This window comes from Onychostoma macrolepis, chromosome 08, assembly GCF_012432095.1.
Source record: "Onychostoma macrolepis isolate SWU-2019 chromosome 08, ASM1243209v1, whole genome shotgun sequence".
Taxonomy (NCBI): Eukaryota; Metazoa; Chordata; class Actinopteri; order Cypriniformes; family Cyprinidae; genus Onychostoma; species Onychostoma macrolepis.
In genome coordinates, this window is record NC_081162.1 from 26,785,078 (window position 1) to 26,808,945 (window position 23,868).

Below are 23,868 nucleotides of genomic sequence, written 5' to 3' on the forward strand. Positions count from 1 at the left end.
TTTAGTAGTAGGATTGTTTGAATACTCGAAAGAGAATATAGAAAAATATAATTGAATTAATTTGTTTTTCCTGCTATCTAAATTTCATGTAAATAAACAAAATGTGGCTCTAAACCTCTCTTTTCTTTATTCAAAGTTGATCTAGACAAGTCTATAACTATCCAAAGTTCTGTTAATCCTAAAGCAGTGGAAACTGCATCTCTATATTCATCCTATGTGTCCTCTGAAGGTGAAAAAAGAATGGTCACTGTAGTGAAAACATGGTTCTTCATAATTCCCATCCACAGTTTGCATTCAGATGACAGATGACAAACAGTGAAGGACCGCCTACTTACCTGTCAATCAAACACTAAAGCTAAAACAAGAGGCCAAGACAAATATTATTACCAGATGTAAACAATGTAATCTGTGCATATCTGCCCATTTGTTGATAAAACTAAAAACACAGAGGCTGACCAATTCCACATGAGAATGTCCCACCTGTAAATAATTTTTCTGTGTTTGCAGATTCATTCCCAGCAGCACAGCTACAAGAGCGCTGATATCTCCACCACTGCGTCCGCCGGGACCGTTCCTTTACCGGCGGCAAACGCGCATCCGGAGGTGACGGCTGATGTGTGAGCGCTGGAAATGTCACAGTGTGTAAAGCTCAGCTTCCTGTAGACCTGTCGTTCTTCCTGTCTTTCCCGCACACACGCGGACATGATGGGCAGCAGACGGGGAGCTATTGATTTGACAAGTTATTAAAGAGGAACAGAGCAGGCAGACGCATCAAGGGCCTGACACTGACACACTCTCCTCCTCTCGCTCTCTTTTCCTTCCCTTGGTCTCGTCTCCTTTCGCTCTTTGACATTCTTCTGCGAAACGCTCTCATCCTACACCGTTCATCCGTACGTGTCTCTCAAAAGCGTGTCTGTCTCTTTACACGGAACATGGACAGTTTGGCTTGTATTTTTGAATGTCACCTTTCCACCCGCAGCCTGAATGCTCTTTCTTCAAAATCGCGGCGTCCTCGCGTGACTCCCAGCGTGACAGTCGCTGATAGTCCGTATGGAAATCGTGTGAAAAAAGACAAACTAACCCAGAAGCCCCTGACACGGCCTCACGTGTGGCTACATGACAGCGTGTCAGAGCTGAGCCGCGTAACGCGCACACGCTCACGCCATCCATGATTGATGCTGACCTTTGCTCACATCTCTTGCGCGAGCGTGTGCGCGCGCGGTTGTACTGTTGTAATGTGTTATCAGAGGAAAAGGTCAGCGCTGAGTTACTGAGAGATCGCCCATCTGTCGCTCTTTCTTTTCCTCCTCTGTCTCTCACCATGGGACTGTATCAAAGTTTACAATCTGTGCACATACTGGCACCACTGCTCTCTCGCTCTATCTCTCTGTCTGTCTTCACATGTATTGCTCAGAGGTTGCTCTTTCATAGCTCAGGAGATCTCATTTATGTCTGAAGCATCAACTTTGTCTCAGATGTTTCTCCTAATGTTCTAGATTGTATGCTTTTAAGAATATCTTTAAAACTAGATCACTCATAATAAATTCATGTTTTTTATTATATTTAAAATATATATATATCAATGTTGTTGTTTTACCAGTGATTATAGTATACTATTTTAGTATTTAATATTTTAAATTAGATTTTATTTTTATGTTTTCACTTTAATTTTAAAGGTGTATTTTTTGTTTTGTTTTACTGGTGTTACGGAGCCGACGAGATGTGAGGCGACCCAGACAGCAACATAGTTCTGGCCCAGATCCGGCCCACAACTGGCCCGCATGGATTTCACACGGGCCAGTTGTGGGCCGGATCTGGGCCGACACTCCTTGCTGTCTGGGGAGCAGATCCAAGTGCAAGCTTTTGTTAGTAAACATAGTCAAAACACAGGCAGGGTCAAACAACGGCAAACGGGTATGCCACGGGCAAGACACAAGAGTAATGCTGCCTTCACGTGCTATCGGAAATTTCCTATTTCCCACTTATGAAGTCGTGATTACAAGCTTGTCGTATTCAAGTGCTTTAATGTCGGAAAGGATAACCATTTGTTGACAATCATATAAACATTCACCGCGCTATACATGCGGTTTGCAGACAATTATGGAATTTCAGTAAAACTAGCCCTGCAGAGTTTAGTTCCAACCCTGCTCCAACACACAAACCATGCAGTTATCAAATAAGCCTAAAATGACTTGAGTAGCTGGATCAGGTGTTTAATTAGGGTTCCGTCTAAACTCTGCAGGGCTCCTGCTCTCCAGGAACTGAGTTTGACACCCCTGTCCTATGGCAAGCGTGGATCTTCGATCGGCGAACAATATCCAGAGGGCTTGATAAAGAGGGTAATCCGATAACGTGAGCAGTGGTCCAGGCAGGAGCAAACAGAGTACAAAACGACAAGACTAAAGAGAGATCCAAGGCAGGCTATAAACTTCAGACTTAGACTTAGACTTAGACTTAGACTTAGACTTAAGCCCGGCTCACACTGTGCGATTTTGGCCACGATTTGGTCGTCTGGGACAAATTTTGAAAATCCTAAAAGATTCCTATGATCCTAGGCTAAAATCCGTAGTCTTTGATCGCTGGTTTGACATGTTCACCGACAGCCGATTAATGGCTGTTGCGATCAAATTTCACCTCCGACGAAATTCTGGCAGTGTCAGAAGATTTGGCGCACAGTCCTGCAGTGTGACTACCCCTGCGACGAATATCAAACTGTCTCCGTTTTTCAAGGCAAGCTATGAGCAGAATTAATGCTTGAGAATTATTCCGCTCACCGAATTCATCTGATATGTTTCTTTTTTATATAAACACTGGTTGCGCCGCTGTTTTCATGTGCGTGTGTATGAATACATACACTATTCTTCTTAAACACGCCGGTATTGCCGCCGTTCATATACTTTTCATGACAGCCAACATTTCGGTGCCGCGTGCAATGCAGTTCGCAGTCACTGGACGTGTATGGGTTGATAATGTAAAACTTCGGATAAGTTTTCTTGCGCGCACCCGTTTTTAACTCGTCTTGACTGTCGTACAGTCTGACATTAATGACAACTGAGATCCCATAGTGTGACATAATCATCATGTTCGTACAGTCTGACAAGTACAATCCTAAAGGACTTTTAAAAAATTGCACAGTGTGAGCCCGGCTTTAGACAGAAGGGCTCTGTAACATAGCTATTACTGGGAGAGCGATCTGAAAGAGGATGTCCAAGGCTTATAAAGTGTGTCTGATTGGATTCAGCTGTGTGTGTGTAATCAGTGCAATGGATGATGGGAACTGTAGTCCGGAGTGACATGTAACAGTCTGTGTGGTGTGAGAGTCAATATGATGGAGAGGCGACCTCTTGTGGCAGTCGGATGGAAGGCCACGAACTGGATTCGTGACAATTGGTCTATATAGTATTTATTGTCTTGTATTAATTAGTTTTAGTTATATGTATGTATGTATGTGTGTATGTTTTATTTGTTTTTAGATTAAGATAGTAATAAGTAATATGTAATAAATCTCACAAGATTTTTGTGAAGTAGAAGAAAAATTATTTCCTAATGGACTAAAAAAATCCAAAATAATAATCTTTATTTATTTAAAATGTATTTATTTGTTTGTTTATTTATTTATGTTTACTCATTTTTGCTGTTTATGTAGTTTTACAATGTGGTGTTGTATTTTTATTTTTAAGTTGTAGTAATTTTGTAGTGAGTTTTTGCCATAGTTCTTTTGTTTTAGTTTTTCAGTTTTGTTCTAGTTTGCTGTTTATGGTACATGAAGTTAAACTGAAATAAAATAAGAAATGTTGCCTTAGCTAGCTGAAATAGAAAAAAGTTTTTTTATATACAGTATATTATTTCATTTAACATTTATTTTCAATAAGGAAAAATGTTTGTTTTTTTTAGTTTTAGGTAACTATAATCACCCTGGTTCATATTGAGTCTCTGATTTTTGTTTCGCAGACTTTGGTATCCTGACAAACCTGAGCACAGTTTGATACATTATTGAGATCTCTTCTGAAATAAGAGAAACTTATGAGAAGCAGGGGACAAATCTCCATTTATGATCTATTTAATCTCAAGGCTGTATACAGGTAGGAGACGCTGTTAAAATATTAATTAGATCTCATTGTGATTGTTCTTTCCTATGGGTCTCTCTCTGTAATGATATTGTGGTTTCTCTCTATAAGCCTCAATGTTGTTTTTGACATCATCACTCCCTGCGGCCCACAAAGAAAGTTTAACAACCAACATTTGAAGGAAACTCTATCATGCCCTTGAGAGTTTGCTATAGTGACTCAAAAGCGCACATACAGCGAGATATGTTTGCAGCCTGTTGGACAAATTTTGAGAGCTCTGTTCAAAACCCAAGTGAGCCATTTCGCTGTCTACATTGGCATCTACCTTAAAAAACAGCACCCTAACCCAAATACAACCTCAAAAGTGTCAGATTTACAATGCTCTGCATAGGCAGCAACTGCATGCCTCACAAATCTATGCAGCTTGGCCTGTGATGTCTTAAAATGCTGTCTAGTTGGGGTCATCTGACTGGTTTTGGAACAGAGCAAACATGTTGTTTAGTCGTGACATAATCACACAAGCGGATGTAGCTGAAATCCTCCTGTCAGTCAGACTGTGCCCCGGGCCGGTTGTTGACACAAGAGTGGGTGTGGGTTCATCGACGGCGTCTGGCTTTGACACCATTAGTGGCGGTGTTAATTCTCTGCGATGAGACCACAGGGCTGGTTTGCCACTGCCGTAACCCTGCAGCCCGCATGCCTGCTTCTGTGGAGCTAATATCGGCTGACATGCAGACACTCTATCTCCACTACAGTGAGAGAGAGGCCAGCTGTGCATTTACATATGCAATGACCTAGATTAGCATTGCCCCGCCCCCATCCTTTATTGCCTATCAGTGCTCATTAGAGCAGGGCTGTTAGAGACGCTGTGCTGTGACACACACACACACACACACACACACAAAAGCCATGAGAGACTGTTTTACAGTGAATTTGCCATAGTTGGTGTTAGGCAAGTTTATTACAGTTTTTCTCAATCGATTTGACACTTTTCTCCAATGCAATGTACTTGTTCTCAAAACAATTAGCACAGCCACCCAAACACAAAATAATGTTAACCAAACAGTTCAACTTTACTGAAAAATGAAGCACTGCAATTTTTTCTAGTAATGTGTTTATTAAAAGTAAATATTAACATCAAATCTAGGTTTGTTCTCTAATGATTATAAAACACATTCAGCTGTAGATGCACAAATACACGTTTATTGCAATTCTTCAACAGGGAGTTTTGTTTTATATATATATAAACGCTTTGCAACAATTGTATCGTAAAAGCGCTATACAAAAAATCAACTTGAATATATATATATATATATATATATATATATATATATATATCATCTATTGTGTATATCTAAACAAACAAACAAACAAAAAAAAATTGTAAAAATGTAAAAAATTGTTCTCCAACTCCTATCACCCATCTGAAAAACGAATTGCCCCTTTAAACTTAAAATCTGTTTGCCAACTTTAGCAGCAAGAACTGCAAGCAAACATTTCTGATAACTACAGCTCAGTCTTTTACAGCACAGTGGTGGACACACACACACACACACACTGCTGTATACATGATTTATCCTGAATTATTGATCTGGCCTTTCATTTACATCTGGAAGAGAATGCCATTGCATTTTCATATTTGCTGCACTTGCATCATAGGAGAAAAAGTGTAAGAAGGTTAAATCCATGCTTGACAAGCTCCTGTCTCAACATCTCCACGGGCCTCTTCCTTTGTGACTGGTGATGTTATTGTGGACCACCATGTCAACAATGCTCCTGTTGCATTCAAAATAATCTTGATTGTACACCTGAATGATCTCAAACTTAAATTCTGAAAAATGTTTGGACATTTACAGTAAATAACAGAAGTTGTCCCAGGAGGACTAAAAATCTGTACTATTGCATATTCGTTCTTGCTCTTTGTATACTTTTCCTTTTATTATTACTCTAAAGCAATTGTGTGTAAACGATTAGGAAAACTGCATTTCCTGTGTTGAGTGTATGATTAACTGAGTAGTTAGTAGTTTAGGGCCAATTGAAAATACACCATGTTATGATATGATATAAAGGACAAATGACAGAGTTTTGTTTGTTGTGTTTGGACAAATGGTACATAAATGTTTGTGATTTGTGTAAAACCTTTTTTCAGATATTTTAAAGTATTGGTTGGTTGTATTAACTGTTATGAAAACATTTGAGAGTTTTGTGCACATTGTTTTGAGAAAATTATTCGCGTGATTTGTAATTTGTATGAAATGAATGAAAACGTATAATCTGTTGAGGACAATTACAAAGTGTTCAGATCACTGTGTTAACTGTTTTGAGAACAGTAACCTGAGTTTGGAGAAATGTGTCAAATCGATTGAGAAACACTGCAAACCAGCATTAGAAAAAATGCCAATAATACATAACTAAATTTATTAAAAGTAATTATAAAAAATATGATATGGGTTGAGTGTAAAAGTCGCTGGAATTGTACTTTATCACTTGAAATCTAACAATTTTTAACAAGTTTTAAAAATATGAATTCAAAAATTTAATCTTACTGATTTATTTATTTATTTTTTATTTATTTATTTTAAAAAGGCATGTACCGTAAGTTAACAACTTTTATGCTTTCGATAGGTAGAGGGTTAGAGAGGTTTACATTTTAATGGCTAAAAAACTGTTCTGTATGATGAATATTATTAATATCAAAATTAATATTTAATAATAATGTCAGTGATTTTTACATGTCAGCAGAAAGTCAGCAGAAAATATTTTATATTGAAAGACACTGAAACGCCGTTGTAAACACGTAAGTTATTTTTACTTTCAACAACATCTTCTAAGACGCAACCAACAAATGCACTGAGCAGCGCTGTCTTCGGAAATCACCCTTAACAGATGAAAGGATACTACGACAAAGATATTGCTTTCCTCAGCACAGCAGACATTCAAACTAATGTTTTAGTGTGAATATGAGATTGATCTGAAAAATAAATGCTGTATCAGATGCAGGTAATCACACTCGCTCAGTCCATCTCTCTGTCATAATACTCTACATAATACAGTGAGCTTTTAATACAGTAAATGTTTTAAAAGCTCAATGAAGCAACTCAACGTTCCTTTGTTATTAGTTCTAAAGTGACTTTTTCAAATTAATAACATAGGCTTGGGTTCAGCTGTTAAACTGTCAAACTTGTGCCGTCCAACTGTTTTATACACGCAATATCACACTCATAGCCGTGCAATATGGCTGTATATCAGCAAGCTGTTATTACCTATGGCTGAGCCAATATACATCCATATTTCACGGCTATAAGTGTGATATTGCTCATATGTTATATTATAATTGCCTGACTCTTTTTGGAGATTATTAAAAGTTTGTTATTGACTTGAAATATTTTCCTTGTGTGAGTTTTTTTCTTCTTTGCATACTTCAGGGTGTCCTGCAGCAGCCTGTCATTGAGATGAATGGGAATACTGCTGGACGGCTCTCTCCAGGTAATATAGACCTCCTGTTCTAACATAGCCAGAGCTTTGATTAAAACGTCATACAATCTGATCCATAATGCACTGTATTCTGACTAAGAACTGCCCACTTAGACTGGAAAAAACATTCACAGTCACAGTTTGTTTTGTTCATGCAGTATACACATTTAGGGATGGGTTACCTGACGTAGATTATGCCACCCTAGTCAAGCAAAATAATAGTTTTCTACGATACACAGTGTTTTGCTATATAATGTATAGCTGTAGTTGTCACACTGAAAACACAGAGACAAACGTGCAAGCTTATCCCTACAACAGACTGATTGGACTAATTGCTCAATTACCAAAATGTAATTAATGCTTTGCAAATTGCCACACAGTTTAAAATGAGCGATAGCAGAATGATCCGTTGCTTTATTGCTTCAACCAGCCGTCTATACGGCAGTAATTGCCCTCTTGGCTTTGTAAATGAAGGAGATGATTAAGTTAATTCCCTGAGCTGCATTGGCACATTACCAGTGAATACATTTACAGGGCCCGCTTTGGCTGAGAGCCTTAATTTGCTAAATTGAGGGGTTGATTCAAAAGGTTGAAATGATTTTCGGAGTAGCTCAGGGCCGCGTGTTTTCATTTGCACCTCCGTCGACTGTCCAACTACAATAAACAAGAGACTGTTACATAACAGAGCGATGCTATTCTGATGCATACAGTAGGTCGGTCTCCCTACGGAAATCACATGTAAACACGAAGATGCTGCTATGGAAATGCTGTAGTTTGAAGGTAAATGCTTTCTGATGATCCGCCGCTTGAGGAATGATAAACAGCCGGAGCTTAATTTGAACAACCTCTCTGCGTATGTAGGAGCTTGTCAAATCAGCAAACACTTTCTGGTGTGTAGCGTAACCGCTGCCTTCCTTTCTCTCTTTCTCTCCCTCTTGTGTATCCGGGATGTTTTGAAAGGATAAGCAAAATGGAGCCCGTGTGAACAAAGACTCATTCGCATAGCAACAAATCTGATGACGGTGCAAGCTTGTCTTTTGCCGACAAAGGTTCTGATACTTTTTTTGATGATCCGGTGAAAAATGGGCCACGGTGACAGCATCCGTCCCCACAGCGAATTCCCACACATGCTTCAGCTCTACAGATTCATGCCGTAAATACTCGCCATCCATTTGAGTCATTCAGATTCACTGTAAATTCATATCAATTAATTGCAAACGCTAATAACCTGACAGTTCAAAATATTCTATTAGAAATATATATATTCATTATTTTTAAATGGTATGCATTATATATTAAATGTATATTGAATATTATATTTTTTATGTGGCTGATAATTTTTGAAGACTTAAAAATGAATTCTCTGTCATCGTTTATTCACCCTCATGTCCCTTTTCCACACTGGTGCTCAAAAATATTATATTTAAAAATATATTTCATTAAAAATATTATTTTTAAATATTAAATTATTTATAAATGCCAGATTTTTTATGTATTATATTGTAATACTATATTATTTTATAAAATATTATATTTTTTTTATAAATGACCATTGTTTGTTAAAAAAATTTTATTCACTCTCATGTCCGTTTTCTACACTGATAGCTCAAAAATAATATTAATATATAATTTTTTTCTATCAAATATTTTTGTTTTATTTTTAAATATGATATATTTATATTATATTATTTATATATGTGATTTTTATATATTATTATATTTTATTACATTATATTATATAAGGTCCTGATTATTTTGAGAGACCTTTAAAAATGAACTATCATCGTTTATTCAACCTAATTTTTTTTTCTTCAAAACCTGTACGATTTTCTTTCTTCTGAAAACATAAAAGATATTTTGAAAACAGTTACCATTTACTTCCATTAAATAGCTGAAGATATTTCTCAAATTTTAATTTCATAAAATATCTTTTGTGTTTCACGGAATAAAGTAAGTCATACAGCTTATGGAGAGATACGATGGTGAGTAAATATTTCTTTTTTGGTGTGAAATACTCCTTTAATAGCTGTTTTTGTGCTTTAAGCGGTTGGTTTCTTCATTCGTCTCTTAACCTCAGAGGAGTGTAATTTCTTACCATGATTATTACAGTGTCGCCATTCATTACTAATTCTGCGACTACCCAGAGTCTGAACCGCGTAAAGCACCCAATTAAAGCCTCCCTTGTTCCTCCGCCTGATATTTTCCTTTTGTTTAAGTGTACATGTGATTAAAGCATTGTGTGCTCTTCTTCTAAAGCAGCATCATCTTAATATGCTGAGCAAACACATACGCCGTCCTGTGCTATTGTTCCTATTGTTGTGTGTGCAGCAATTTTTTATTGTACACACTAACAGCAGAGACTTTGCTGCAGTTTACACAGTCTGATACACAATGGAAGCGATTCAACAGTGGGGGAGAGTTTACTCTAGCATGTTTGCAGCATGAATCCAGTGTCAGTAAAAGGCCTAGTTCTTTTCTAATAACTCGTTTTGTGTTTACCTTCAGTGAGACGTCATCATGAAATCAAAATGGAACGTTCAGAAACATCAGAGAATAAAAATGTTTGTCTTTATAATCTTTTGTTAAACTATAATTACTCAGGCCACTTCTGAAATGATATTCCCTCTCAGCTGACATGATCTAAACCTCATGGGCTATCGGTTTATAGTCTTTATGAAATCTAGCTAATAATTAACATCAAGCAGTAGTCTTTTTTCAGGTTCCTTTTGATAATAGCTTTCTATATGGTACAGGTTCATTTTCTACCCTTCACAGGACAATTAAAAGTATTTTAAGTAATTTTTAGAAGTCTAGTGTCACGGTGCACACAGCAGGGAGGAACGAGGAACACGCAGACGAGGAGTAACTTCAAAATAATAGTCTTTAATGGTGACATCAGGACAGGGCAAGACAAGGCAAGGCTGAGACAGACAGGAACACCAGGGAATAACGAGTAGACCAGACAAACACTAACTAAACAGGCACTAAATACACATGACAATCACTGATAATTGCTGAAACACGGCTGGACAAGACTTAACTAATAATCACACACGTAACAAGGACAGGAACAAGACCAAATATGGAAACAAGAGGCGGGAACACATGACAGACACGACAGAGGATGTAACATCTAGTCTGTAATTATTTGATCAAAATACAGTAAAAACAGTAATATTGTGAAAGATTATTATGAATGTAAATGTATGAATGTTTTCTATTGTAGTATATTTTATGATGTAATTTATTCCTGTGTTGCAAAACCCTTTTTTTCCAGAATTTTTGATTAACAGAAAGTTCAAAATAACATTTATTTTGAAATAGAAATCTTTTATAACATTATTAATAATATAATGAAAGTATTAATCTCTGTAAAAATTACTGACTTTAAAATTGTGAAAGTTATTGTATTTTTTTACATTTTCATATGTATCTAAATGAAAGTATATTATTTGTTTACAGTACTTGAGTAAAAAAGGCTGTATGTTAATACCATGAATTAAAAATAATAATAATTTTAAAAAATCTTTATTAGTTTATTCATTATGTTCAAAAGGAAAATGCCTGTACAACATCTACTTAGTACCATATTACTGTATTTATATTTAGTTTCTTGTAATTTCTACAGTGCTATGCCACTGAGATAAATGTTATTGATGTACTTGTATATTTGTTTGGTTAAAGTAAATTGATATTGTCTTTTTGATATTTTTTTTTTTTTTTTTTTTTGGGAGTACCAGGGTTTAGTACCATGGTGGACTCTCTGTTCAAGATGCCTGACAGCTAGCTAGCAGGTATTTGTTTTCAGGGTTGTGTCATTTAGAAATGCATCACATTAAGGAAGTAAATTGGGAAGCGAATGCAGTTTCATGTTGACTTTAATGTTTGATTTCAGAGCAGAAGCGGAGCCTCAGTATGTGTAAACCTCTTCTGCGGTACATGATAGCAATGTGTAAAGGTCTGTAGATTCTGTTCTAACTTGCCACTTAGTCTTGTTACAGTTATTTTGGACAAACATCTTGTATTGTGGTAGGCTATATATAGTTTAAGAAGAGACAAATGTGTATAATGACATAGGTACTACAATGCAAACATGGTTTATAAGGACACTTCCTGTGTTTTTTGAAATTCAAAAATGCCAGTAGTTTTGTGTGAGGGTAGGTTTAGGGGTAGGGTTAGAGTAAGGGCATAGAGCATACAGTTAACTGTTACACCTATGGAGAGTCCCCATAAACCATATAAACAAGTGCGTGTGTGTGTGTGTGTGTGTGTGTGATTTGGTATGCTGGTCAGGAGCTGGAGAAGGCTTGTATGTGCTTGTATGTTGTATGTGTCTCGGAGGGCACAGGCCGGCTCAGAGGATGTGGACGGGTCCAGTGACTGAGCTTAAAGCAGCTCATGCAAGACTTATCTAATCACACAGCCTGTCACACACACACACACACTGAACCGCACTGGGGAATGAAGAGAGACAAACACTTGAACTGAAAATGACTTTTCTAGAAATGTGACTTATTGAAGTACATCTATTGACTCTGTCTTTATACACTGTTAAAATGAAACTGTGCAGTAGTTAGTGTAAGATGCTATTTTTACCTGATCTGATGCTTGAACTGAAGAATTGTTCACTCAAATGACGATTCTGTCATCATTTACTCATCTTCAGTAAACATTTAAACTATCACATGGCTTCAGAAGATTTGGCACCAGTCATACTGACTTATGGGGCTTTTGTATCTTTGAGGCTTGAAAACTACAGTTTTTACTTCACTGATCAGTTCAGTTCACACACACACACACACACACATACACTGAACAAAATTATAAACGCAACACTTTTGTTTTTGCCCCCATTTTTCATGAGCTGAACTCTTCTGATCTAAGACTTTTTCTATGTACACAAAAGGCCTGTTTCTCTCAAATATTGTTCACAAATCTGTCTAAATATGTGTTAGTGAGCACTTCTCCTTTGCCGAGATACTCCATCCACCTCACAGGTGTGGCATATCAAGATGCTGATAGCATGATTATTCAGTAATTTCACTTCAATGGCAATGAATAGGTTCTTTTTCTTAGCGCAGTTACACTGTATGTTGTACATTATATAAGAAGTTTTGACCAATTTGGTATTTGAATGGCCGATGTGGATACAGATTTTCTCTCTAAAGGGCTTTTTTGCATTAACTTCATTATTAAAAATGCTTTTTATTTCATTTCTTAATTCTTAATGTCAAGTCAATCCAAAGTTTATTTGCTAAATGCACAGCAATACAGCAGGCACAAACACTGGCTTGCATGGCTATGAAATGTCTTACAAGCCGTGTGTGTGTGTGTGTTAAACTGTGTTGTAGTAATCTCATTCCTCAGCAAACACACACATACACACACCTTTCTGGTGTCTCGTTCAATTATGCCACCTGCTGTCTGGAGGAGACGGTAATTGAGCCCTGAGCATTTCCTGTATTTAAATCAGCAGGTGCTCCTGCTGCTCATAATGTCTGTCAGTATTACCCGTACAGCACCAGAGCGGCCTTCTGATAGCAAACAGAAACATTTGTCATCTGTCAAACATTCATGTGGGTATTTGTGGCAGGCGATCTGTGATACTGCAGACATTTGAAAAGTGTGGCTAGTATATCTAGATGAAAATGTGGCACGGCCCTTACAGACCCTTACTGCAACTGCTGCTGATACTGACATCTGCTGTCGGAAGAATCCAACTAAATGCATATATATATATATATATATAATCACCACTCAGTCTGTCTCTCTATAATTTTTAAAAAATACGCAAGGATGCATTAAATTGATCAAAAGTGACATTAAAGACATTTATATTGTTAGATAAATCCTGTTCTTTTGAACTTTCTATTCATGAAGGAGTGCTGAAAAAACGTATTTCAATAAAAATATGAAGCAGAACAACTGTTTTCAATAATCAGAAATGTTTCTTGAGCAGCAAATCAGCGTATTAGAATGATTTCCGAAGGATCATGTGACACTGAAGACTGGAGTAATGATGATGAAAATTCAGCTTTTATCACAGCAATAAATTACATTTTACTATATATTCACATAGAAAAGAGTTATTTTAAGGGTTTTTTTAGAGGTATACTAATAATATTTCAAAATAGTACTGTTTGTACTGTATTGCAGAACTGTAAATGCAACCTTAGTGAGCAGAAGAGAGACGTGTGTGTGTGTGTGTGTATATATATATATATATATATATATATGATGTATCTCTTAGTTATTTTATCTTTTTTTTTTTTTTTTTTTTTTTTGCTTTTTAAGTTGGTTTGGTGCTTTAAAAATCTTTGTTGAAGATTTTTTTTTTATTGAATTTGAAATCCCTTAAGAGAAAATGAATGAGAAAAATACTCTGGGAACCAAGGCCACTGAAAAAATGTGAACTCTTTTGAGCATGCATGTTTTTCCCTGCCATTCTAAAGTTGTATTAAGATTTTTCTTTTTTAATTCAACAGGTGAAGCAGACCTACTTCAGTCAAAGGTATGTGACGTTCACGGCCTCTTTATTGCTTACTGCAAGCTCTTCAAAGCATAAGAGAGCATGTCGAAGCACTGTATAATTACATGTTGGCCAGGCATTTGCACTAGTTCCAAAACATCTGCTTTAATAGTCCTCCACATTTATCTTAATTTCACATAATTCCAGCTCTCTGGCTACAATTTAGCCTCTTCCTTGTTATTTCTCATTATAACTGCTCCACCTCACAATATCATTCTCATTAGTCGATTTTCGACAGATCGTCCCAAGTGTCTGAGCTGATGGAGCTCATCTTAACGAACACGTATTAGACTGTTCTACTTTTGTGCCATTTATTTTTCTCTCATATTGTTCAATGCATCACGAGAAGGAGGGTTGGATGAATCATATCCGAGTATTGATTGTAATTTGGCTAACTAAGCTGTGCTAGGCCAGACTTGGATGATCCGTTTTACCTTGATAGGTGTGTGTGTGTGTGTGTGTGTGTGTGTGATTCTGAATGCCTGCAAGCAGCACCCAGTTTCCTGAAGAGCAGGAAGGGAGAGCGACCTGATGCTGTTCATTAATAATTCACTGCAGGCAGCCTCTGACTCCCGCATGGCTCTGTTCAGATTACAGCTCGCAGCCAGGACTCAAGGTTAGTGCTAATGATAGGACGACGGCCAACAATAGCCCCGGATTGGCCTTCCCACAGGTTGTGGGTGGAGGAGAGGGCTTTCACTTGCTATTTTATTCTCACAAAAATGGCTGTTGCTCAGTTTTAGTATCATGTATTGTGTGAATGTGCGCATCGGAGGATGCAGTAACTCAGGCTTGTTAAAGTGCAATGCTAAATGAATGCAAAGGTGTAAGAGTAAATATTGTAAATGAGCTGCTTTGTTGTACGTATTATTGTTGATATTATAGCACATATTACTACCACTAGAGATTTGCGTGAGTGCTCCGATGTGACACTATTAATCATTTACATTCTGCTTTTTGCTGAATTTAGAATTCAGTAATAATTCTACAAAAAACACTCAAATAGGGACCTCATCTATAATTTTGTACTAATGGCCTAATTTTTAAAAGCATTCAGTACATAAGAACGCCCATACACAGAAAAAAAATATGGTTTTAAGAAAATAATTTAGAAATTCTAACGAATTGCGCTTAGGGACATTCTTCCAAACTTCTTATTTATATTGAGGAATTTTTACTACTTAAGAAAGTCTTTCTTGAAATTTCTTTAAGGATGTGTTTCTCAAGAAATCCACTTAGGAACAAGGCATGCAAACTTTCGGGAAAATAACATTTTTGGCATGAAGATATTTTCAATGCAATTGTGTTGATAGATCGAAGCAAGATACATTTCTACTTTCAATATTATTTGTTCTTTAAGACATTGCTTTCTAAATACATTAAGTATCAGCTTTGCACAAAGTGAGCCACATTTGGTTTTAATCTATTGAAAATGGGCAAATTTCAACAATTGGGCTCCTTATTTTACTGGGATTGAACCACATAGGGCCTAAAAAATTTAAAACCCAGAAGAAAAGTTTGTTATGAACCAGAGTCTAAAATCAAATTAAGATAGCTTTAATATCCTTACCGATTTTAGGTCTTTCTCTTGGCATCCTCGATCATTCTTAAGGCCCTTTATGGTTCAGTTTCAAAGAGATTGGGATCTCAAAATTAAGGCTGTAGAATTTAGTAGGGATGCTAGGGACACTACTAAATTGCCCCTAGCAATAATTTTGATCAAACAATTAAATATATGTGTATGTAACCACTGTTGTAATTTCACCCGCATCTGAAATAGGTCATACAGTTGATATTACCTGAGAAGTTAACATACTATGGTAGCCGAAGTATTTAAAACATACGAGCACAGTCAGATGAATGATAAGATTTGTTGTTATGCTGTTTTGTGTTTATCTGCTTCTCCCATTTGCTCTTTTTACATTGACTCTCTATACAGACTTATACAATCAAACTCTGTCACAGTGCACAATGTTTCCATCTATCATGTATTTTGAGGAGCAACTCATCGTTTTAATGGATGTTTAGCAGTAAACCTCTTACCTCACCTTAATATGTTAGTACATTTGTGTTGGATGTTTTCTTTGGAATGGAAATATTGATATATTTTTTCACTTATTTCAGTTAATGTCATAAAACTAGTGAGCTAGTTTTAATTGAGTGAGTCATTTACGTTGGAACTGCTCCGATTGATTCAAACTCATGACTTTGATCATTCAGTTCAAGTGATTCACAAGCAAAAACCAGATCAGAAGATCCATTCCTTTTCAAATTTCGCAAAATGATTCACTGTTTCGAAGCGCTCCAGTTAGATCACAAATCATTTGATTGGTACTTCAAATCACGAATCGTTTGATTTAGAATCGAACTTCGAATATCGCAAATCATTTGATTCACATCAGAACTTTGGAGTGCAGATCGCGAATCATTTGATTCAGATTGGGACTTCGGGGTGAATTTGTGAATCATTTGATTCAGATCGGAACTTCGGATCATGTATCGCGAATCATTTGATTCAGATCAGGACTTCATATCGCAAATCTTTTTTTCTGATTTATTTATTTTTTATTAAACTGTACAAAACATCAAACCATTAAGACAGTACAGTTAAAAAGAAAAGAAAAGAAATGAAAGTATACACAAATATCAATCCCTTAAGAAATGTAACAATGCCAGATTTTGTGAAGTTTAGCTAGCAGGAGTTATATTTTTCTATATTCGATTTCGAGTAGTAAAACAATCCAAAGAAAACATCTTTAAAACAGAAAGAAAAATCTCTTACAAAATGAGATCGGATGAACATTAAAAAATCTGACCAAAATTTTTATGTGTGGGTACATTCAGAAAAAAAAAAAATTAATAAAATGAAACATTTGAGATGGGGAAGTTTGTTGATTTGACACGGAATGAAGATTTTTGTGACTGGCTCCAGATGCACATGACATCGGAAGTTCTAACAATTCTTTTTTATTAAATATTTCTTGGTTAATTTGATTACACTTTCAGATAGGCTACTACTATTTTGTGAAGTGCTCTCAGCTCTCTGAAACACATCTTGTGGTAACTCAGGCTTGTTAAAGTGCAATGCGAAATGAATGCAAAGGTCTAAAAGAGTAAATATCGAATATGAGCTGCTCAATTTGTGCGGAAAAGCGGGATAAATCAAACACAACTTCTCTCGAATAAGTTACCCTGATGACTTTTTTAGCACATTAGCATTTTTTCAGCAGCGGTTCTGGGCCGTCTTGTGAGCGTGTAAGCAGCGGGTCGGTGCTGTGATCGTCCCACTGAGGGTGTGGAGGTTTTGGCAGTTCTAGAACCGCGGTGCCAAAGCCCGAGGCCGCCTTCTATCTCACAGAACACGACTTTCATGCTCGACTGGAGCTTCACACGTATCGTAACCCACACCGTCGAAAAAAGGACAGAGAGGAGTGCAAAAAGCGACTGAGAGAGTGCTGACCTACAGCTAGACTTGGCAAGAGCAGCTGCGTGTTGCGTATGGAGAAGAATATCGCACATCTGTCAGCTCGGACCGCTCGAGTTAAAGATCTTGTCGTAAGCCTCTCTCTCAACGGCTCTGTGTTAATGCATCTAGAATATATCTCACCAGATCAAAACCTCGCTGCCTATGGCTCTACTTATAGTAAAGGCTCTCGGGCTACACTGCTTGAGTTTCCCCGGCTTAACAGCTAACCTTGACTTGGCCCAGTTTCAGGCGAGTCTAAGGGGAAACAGAGGAATTCTGCCTCTTTGGACTGAATTACTAATGTGAATAATACAGGGTTAGTGTAACTTGGTGTGTTTGAGTATCAAGTTAAAACAGTTGGGCAGTGTGTGATCTCTAAGAAAAGTCATTATGAAGCAGGAGCATTGCCTGGTTTAATGCTCTCTCACTCTCTCTCTCTCTGTGTGTGTGTGTGTGTGTGTGTGTGTGTGTGTGTGTGTGAATTTAAGATTAAATGACAGATTCTTATTTACAGTTCTGGTCAAAACATGCACATTGCAGAATCTACTAAATGTTAATTATTTTACAAAAATAAGAGGGGTCATACAAAATGCATGTTATGTATTTATTTTTTCTTTTATTTAGTACTGAATCAGATGTTTTACATAAGTCGGGAGGTAAATACTTTTTTAATTTGAAGATCAGGGTAAATTGTACTTATTTTATCCTCTGGGAAACATCTATCTTCTGAAGGGTACTAAATGAAAAAAAAAAAACTAGAAAAAAAGTACACTAGAACCCATCTTTCATTCACTAGTACACTCAAGTGTACTACAAGTGGTAGCTAAATATATTTTTTAAATACAAAGATAGTATGTTAAAAGTGCATTTTAGTTCATATTCATGGTGTCTGAAAATAGCACAGTTGAGTACACTTAGATGATCTTAAGTTGACCTTAAGAAGTACTAAAGGATCATTTTTAGTATATTAAGTGCAAAATTAGTGCACGAAAATAGAGCACTTTAAGTACATTATGGAAGTGCACTTGTTTTTCACCTGGGTCCTGACATCGGTGAGAAATCTCTCAGACACTTTCCAGTGTTGAGTTGAGTATTGCACTAAATGCAACTAACATACTTCTACATATTAACCCTGCTGAACGTTTATGTTAACAGATATCAGACAGGAGATCAGATTTGTGAGGTGATCCTGCGTATATATTGCTGCGTTTAAACCCCCTTGAGCAGTGGTTTTAACCGTAAGCATTGCAAGAAAGAGGTCATCCCATCAGCTGTGGATGAAAGGAAAGCCATGTACGTCCGTATAAAATTTGATGTCAGATTTATAGAGTTCAGTGCTTTTCTTTCATGTATTAATAAGCCTGTGAACATCTGAACATCAGATATTAAGCTCATTATGAATAAGTCTGCTTGTGCTGATGTGATCTAGACCGTTGCTTTTCATCTTGCTAAAAGCCCAAAAGAAACACTGGTGCTATGTGTGAATTTCAGAGTAAATGATTTGATATATATAATTTATATAGTTGAATTATTATTTTTATTTTAATAGGTTTACAGTTAAATATATTGATAAATCTATCAACTGATAATAATTGATAAATCTATCAATTTATGTATATAGGACAAAAACAATATTTTTGTATATTTGTATTTTTGTTTGTTTAATTATATAAATTATATTATATAAATATTACATAAATAATTATATAACTATATAATGAAAAAATATAGAATTAAAATCTATAAATTTCTGTATCATATACAGTTGAATATATTATTTTTGTAATAGGTTTGCAATTAAATATAAATAAAAATCTATCAATTTATATATTTTACTTTATATTAATTATTATACTTTTTGTTAAATTTATCTGTATAGTCATGTATATGTATAGTTATGTATTTGTATGATCAATTTATGTATATAGTTCAATATGTGTGTGTAATTCTCTATATATAAATAAATACTGTAAAATAATACATATATATACCCATGTAGTGTGTGTGTGTGTGTGTGTGTGTGTGTGTATATATATATATATATATATATATATGCATAAATATAAAAATATAAAATCTATCAATTTATATGTATAGTTGAATATATTATTATTATTATTATTGTAATTATATATATATATATATATATATATATATATATATACATTTTGTAAATTGATTTACAGTCCAAAGTAGCATGACACTTACCATGCTTACCATATTCATATACACATAACTATATAACAAGGTATTTGCAATGTACCCCAATGAATACTGTTTTATTCTCATGTTACATGTACAAAGAATAACAGTATTATTGTGGAACAATGTTTGTGTTCGCCCAGCATCACTGTTGATTGTAGTACTACAAGTGTACATCTTTCAGCTTGATTTCCAATTCAGGTCCCAGAATCGTCTCTCGTCTCTCGGGTCTGAGAACATTAAAAACCGATCTGCGTATAACACCACTGTAACATGCAGACATGAAACGGTAACACAAGAGCATGATGGGAATTGCTACAAAGACTCTACATGTTTCATTCAAATCAACACGACCGCACGGTTCCTCTGGAGACGGATGTACATCACACACCCGGCAGATCGGGATTTATTTTTATACAAATATCTCGCAGCAGAAGAGATGTGAGCAGAGCCAGGAGCGATTATCTGACACCAGCCTTCGTGAAACTCTTTAATATCTCAATAGTTTCTCCTGCACAGCAATGGAGAGCAAATAGACACTTTTCTTTAAGTCTCATACTCTTTTCTTGAATAAAACATCTCAGTAATCTCACCTGAACCTCAATAATGTCTCAAACCGTGCTCAGATTTGCCAAGATACCAAAGATCTCAGTGTGAACTCAAACATATCTCATCAACTTTGAATACACTTTTTTTATAGCTCTCTGTTCTTACGTATGGTTTATAGCTCTTACTTATTGACTAATTTGGGTCTGTTTTTTTTTTTTTTTTTTTTTCCTTGCAGGAAGTTTAAGAGAAACATCTGAGTCAAAGGTAATCCTTAAATGAAGTTCCAGAGCAGTGTTATTTTATTAATTAGCTTTTATTTGTTTTTATTTTCATTTTTTTTATTTTAATATTACTGTGTAAGTTTGAGTAACCTTATGTGCTTTTTAAATTTGTATTACTATTGGTATTATTATTTGAATTTATATTGCTATTTAACTTGCATTTATTTTGGTTTGTTTTAGTCATTTATTGTGTGATTTATTTTTTTTTTTTCTGAAATATTCTGAAATGTTGAAATTTCTATTTAGTTGTCATTTATTTTATTTTAGTTTTTTTAAATCAGGGTTTTGTCATTCATTTATGCAGTTTTTTATATATTTCTGTTTAGCTTTTATTTAGTTCACGTTTTAGTAACTTTATTTGTAGTTTTTTTATATTTCTGTCTGTTCAGTTTATTAAATTATAAGTTTTTGTATTTTTATGTGATTTTTATTTAATTTTTTGGGGGGTTCATTTTTATTAGACTTTTAATATTTTTGTTTAGCTTAATTTTTGTTTTTTAATTCTGGTACTTTAACTTTTCCATGGCAACATTTGGCAACATTTCTATTTTTTTTTTGTGTGTGTAGAAATGGTTTATTTCTATTTAAATTTCTTTATTTGTATTATTTATAGATTTATATTTTATTTTATTTCAAATTTATTTCAGTTAACAGAATTGAATATTAGTTGATTTAGTTAACAATGTTCAACACTGTTCCTATTCCTGTGTTTATATCTCAAATCTTGATTGAAACCATTAGTTTTTTTGAACTCCTTTTTTCACAGTACACTGCTGGACAGAAGCATTTGAGTTTTAGAAGCCAAATGTAGTTGATCGTGTGAACCTCATGAACACTGACAGCATCAGTGCAGCATGTGCGTCTGTCTGAGAGCAGCTCCATGTTTTTCTGCTTCTGCTTCCGTCTCCTCCGCAGGTCATGGCTGTGGTTGGCGGGTGTGAATGTTCAGATGCCTCCGTCTTCATTTCCATTTCCACAGTTGTCCTCTTTCATCATGGAGCCAGTGGCCATTTACCTCCAAACATCACTTCAGTTTTCCCAGAGGAGCTCCGTCACAGGACCACAGAGCCGCGCTTTGATCATCACAAAGACCCCAGAGTCTCTCAGGGGGACAGGTCTCTCTTTCTCTCGCTCGCTTTCTTCAAATCTCTTATTTTCCCCTGAGAAACGCTCGTCTCCCAAGACAAAAAGGGCCGTGGTGATGAACAGCGAGGCAGAACTGGTTTTTCCCAAGTAACAAACCAAACCAGTCCTACTTAGCTCTTCATCACAGTTTAGGTGAGAAAGTCTCAACCAGTATCCGGTCTCTGTTCAACATCATACATGTATTTATTGAGTCCCCTTGAGGTCCAACTATAGTGCTTTTTGCACTCAAAACAACCATACATTCATATAATCATTTTCCATTCTCTTTCTGACTCTTTGATGTCATTGACATGCAGATGAGGACGTTGTGTTTTAATGGATTCATCTGTCTGGCATTAGATGATCAGAATGAGCCATTTTTGCAGCTTAGTTTCAATAGATGGTGTGTTTTCATAAAACTGTCTTCTCAAAAGGTCATGTAAAAATGTGACTTTTCAGTTTCTGTAAGATATTTATTGATGTTTTTGAAAGAAGTCTCTTATTGCTCACCAAGGCTGCTTTTATTTTTTATCAAAAATACACTAAAATCAGTAATGATGTGAAATATTATTACAATTTAAAATAGCTGTTTTCTATGTGAATATGTGTTAAACCGTAATTTATTTCTATGATCCAGCGCTGAATTTTCAGCATCATTACTCCAGTCTTCAGTGTCACATGATCCTTCAGAAATCATTCTAATATGCTGATTTGCCGCTCAAGAAACATTTCTGATTATTATCAATGTTGAAAACAGTAGTGCTGCTGACTATTTTTGTGGAAACTGTGATCCATTTTATTTTTCAGTATTCTTTGGTGAATAGCAAGTTCAAATGAACAGCATTTATTAGAAATATAAATCTTTTATAGAATTATAAATGTCACTTTTGATCAGTTCAATGCATCCTTGATGAATAATAATATTAACTGTAATACTACAAACTTTTAACTGTACACAAAGAATGTGAGAAAGTCAAACTTGAACCAAATTCCCTTGTAATTTCATTAGTCCAGTCACAGACATCAGCCGTTAATGCTCTCAAGGCCTTGCGTTGGTAATCAACATTAATTTCACACTGAATGAGCATGGAATTGTTACCAAACTACAAAGCCAATTTGTCCAATATAATCAGTCCTAATTGCCATGTGTTTTGTGTTTCCTCTAATCAGTAATTGACTGACAATAGAATATCCGTCTCACTGTTTTAGTTGTAATCAGGGGACTGTGTTAAACTTGTTATTGAGTGTTTACACTGCTTTGAATCTAAATATCCCATCATTTGAAAGAGCCTGATGAGAATGCTGACAGATATTATGATGGGTCACATGATAGATAATTGCTTAATTTTAGTGATTGGACTTGATTGGCCTACCGTTTTCTCTTTCTGTGTTCACACCAGTTTGGTGTATGACAGTGTGAACAGCAAAAATCACATTGGATCTGATCTTTTCAATTCCGATATGAGCTACTGTTGTATAATTTAAATTAAATACATATTGAATACAGTCTCACATCTTTTAATGACCCATGTAGTGAATTATAGTCAATTATGGATTGCATAAATAGAAAAATATGGGGGAAAAAATGAAACTACAGTATATATTGATGTATATTATCAGTATCAGGAAAGAAAAGTGGGATTGGTGCAACCACGTACTTAAATCAAGATACATTTACTTGAGATGAAAAATGACTTGATATTAAAATGATCAAATATTATACCTGACATGAAAATTAATTTAAAAAATAAGTGAGTTTATAGTTGAAACAAGAAAACAAATATCTGCCAATGGTTTAAGAAAAATAATCTTGTATTTCATCTTAATTTTGATGATTTTTTCAGAAAGCAAGACTTAACATATTAAGTCATTTTGCTTCACAAGTAAATGAAATCTTAATTTAAGAATGTTTAAATATTCGTACTGTAAAGCAACACAAAAATGCAATTATGCAGTGAATGCAATATATGAGAATTTCTTCTAATTTCATATAAATATATTGTTATTAATCGCATCCAAAATAAAAGTTTGTTTTATAATATATAATACATGTGCGTGTACTGTTATAAATGTGATTTGTGTTATATTTAAATATATATTGCATATATTTTTTAGCTTTATACATGTATGTGTGTATTTATATATACAGTATCTCACAAAAGTGAGTACACCCCT

The 23,868-nt window shown here is 35.4% G+C and overlaps 1 long non-coding RNA gene across 1 annotated transcript; it reads left to right on the forward strand.

Annotated features, from left to right (window-relative positions):
* Positions 1-556: 556 nt before the first annotated feature.
* Positions 557-14,052, forward strand: LOC131546297 (uncharacterized). The gene is made up of 4 exons (XR_009272640.1): positions 557-638; positions 3,952-4,082; positions 7,493-7,553; positions 14,027-14,052. It is a non-coding gene; the product is annotated as an uncharacterized LOC131546297 (long non-coding RNA).
* Positions 14,053-23,868: the final 9,816 nt, after the last annotated feature.